The sequence below is a fragment of the Osmerus eperlanus genome, chromosome 1 (assembly GCF_963692335.1).
Source record: "Osmerus eperlanus chromosome 1, fOsmEpe2.1, whole genome shotgun sequence".
NCBI lineage: Eukaryota > Metazoa > Chordata > Actinopteri > Osmeriformes > Osmeridae > Osmerus > Osmerus eperlanus.
In genome coordinates this window covers 825220-827733 of record NC_085018.1, presented here as the reverse complement: position 1 = coordinate 827733, position 2514 = coordinate 825220, and the positions used below count along the sequence as shown (strand labels likewise).

Sequence of the window (2514 nt, the reverse complement as noted above, 5' to 3'; positions counted from 1 at the left end):
ATTTGTTGTATTTTGTATTTCAGGTGGACGTTCCATCAACAAGGCAAGGGTTTATATAAACCCAGAAATTGAAATTAGTTTCTTGCGCTGCCTTGTGGGGAAGCTTGTCAGACAACATGGTGATTTCCAACTATTATTATTATTATTTAAATTTTAAATTTTGTATGTACCTGATACCTGATTAAACTTAACTATTGTATGTGACGATATAATTAATTCAAATTCATGTGACTTTGTTAGCCAAGGAAAACAATATCCAAGGAGGTCCTTACATGGCCGGTTGCCCGCCACCGTGGTGGCCAGAGGACTTGCCCTTTTCCTCTCCAAACAGTGGTGTGCGTGTAGATCACAACTGAGGTTTTGCTGCTTCAAGCTAATTACAGATCCAATGTCCAGCATCATGTACTCCCCATATCCCTCATGACTTAATACTTTTTTCCCACATTTCTAGGGGAAAACAGGGGCATGTTTACAGCATCCACGCTAAGACAAATCATCTCTAAATACAACAATTTGTACTGCTTGACTCCAGATGTTAATATTTAATTACCAAAATATTTGTTTGTGTATCTATGCTCAATTTCATCGGTAAGCCATTGAGAGTCAAGACACTCATCTCACTTGAAAAAATACACCTTTGTACCATATATTCACTCCACCTGCGCCCAAACACTAACGCACCATACCTGCCCTCAAAAAACTAATTTTTTATCTTACCCCCACTTTGAGTCTTGAACCACATATTATATCACACACACACACAGCTCATCGTACAAACCTGAAGTTAAAGGTTAACTGTAATTTAGGTTCTTGCATTCCTATAGATACATCCTAGTACAGGCTCTAACATTATGAAGCAGGGATGCAAGCCCCTGCAGCGTTTTTACACAAATTGTGTGTTTTTTTTCAGATTGACAATGTAGAAATGGAGGTTGCCAGCTATCCAAATAGCTCTGAGGGAGTTCAGACACTGTAAATTACCATGTAAATAAATGTGAATAAATATTATATAAAATGAACTTGACTCATACTTAGGGCCTCATTTACTAACATTGCGACCGCAACTTAATCTTCGCCTTTGCCCAACCGCAAATAGCGCACGGTGTATTTACGCATTTTGCGTGGTATTTATCAAACCAGATCCTCGTCGGGCAATCAGCGCCTTACTCCGCCCTTTAGTGTTAATTAGCGCGCCGTTAAAAGACAGGAGAAATTGCCTGCATGTTACTGCAACCATGAGTGATTCGAGGAAAAGAAAAAGAAGGTTCAGCGAACAGGAGATTGAAATATTGGTTCACGAAGTTACAGCTAACATTAACATGTTACAAGGAAGAAATACACCTCTCCTCCCATCTCTTTGCGGCACACACCCACTTTCCCTTATACCCTCCCAGCAGCGGTAATCTGCGTTTTTACTCAAGTGCGCTGCCTTTGTAAATACGGTTTTATGTCTTTACCCGCTATTTTACGCCTGAAATGGGCGCAATCCTGTTAGTAAATGAGGCCCTTAGTCTTTTGTTTTTGAGGAGTAGTTAATATACAACAGTTATTTCCACTTAGTTCCAATCTAGTTTAAAAAAAATATTTTTTATGAACTTTATTTAGAACAATTCCGCAGGGTACAATCTCCGTTAGGAATCATAAATGATACTCTACAAACTAATAAATAGCAAGGCATGTCAAATTAAATCAATATCAATTAATAATAGATACAAGAACAAGTACATACAGTATAATATATATATAAGACAAAATAAAAGTACAAGGCAAAACATCTTCATGGGTATATCACAGACACATCAGATCCAAATTTTAAACCCGTACATATAAAATTAACCCTAAATAAACCCTAAATTACATTTGCAGCAGTGCCAATAAAAATACAACCTTTAATCTCGATCAAAACACCATTGCCATTGAGAACTATCCAAAGTGACAGTTACCGAACCCTAATTGGACTACAAATATGGGGTATTCACAATGCAATTGTATTGTATGAGACTTTCCTTTTTAAAGCAATATTTTCCCATATCCTCATCAAATTGAACCTGTAAAGGAATGTTTAGGTTAATTAGACACCAATAAATGTCACACTTAGTCAGCATCAATGCAACTTCTACGTACATTGTATTTATGTTTACATTATCTTTAAAAACTCAATTTCTGTTAATGTTTATCATGTGTTTTCAACCAAATGCATTAAGGGTATGATAATGGATCTTCTATCAGAATTTCAAAACGATAAGAGCTTCTATGTGACTACAAAGCAGTTTTTCAGTTGAAAACAATACCACTTCTAGGTGGCGCTATTGAGCCCCAATTCGGGCTAGGGTTTTGATATTTAAAGAGAGAGTTTAACTAACCCCTGTTTATTACTGCACCAAGACATGACTCTGCACCTTGAAAATAACTCTTAACCCTAATTTTTTGGCCAAAATTGCATGCTTGAGAGAGAGATATCAGTTAGCGGGTTCAAATCATTCACATTCATGGCTTAGAACAGTGAATATGTGG

General features: G+C 36.9%; 1 long non-coding RNA gene across 1 annotated transcript; it reads left to right on the top strand.

Moving 5' to 3' along the window:
• LOC134035940 (uncharacterized) lies at positions 1 to 532 on the top strand. Its single transcript, XR_009932372.1, has 3 exons — positions 1 to 119; positions 241 to 333; positions 452 to 532. It is a non-coding gene; the product is annotated as an uncharacterized LOC134035940 (long non-coding RNA).
• The last annotated feature ends 1982 nt before the right edge of the window (positions 533 to 2514 follow it).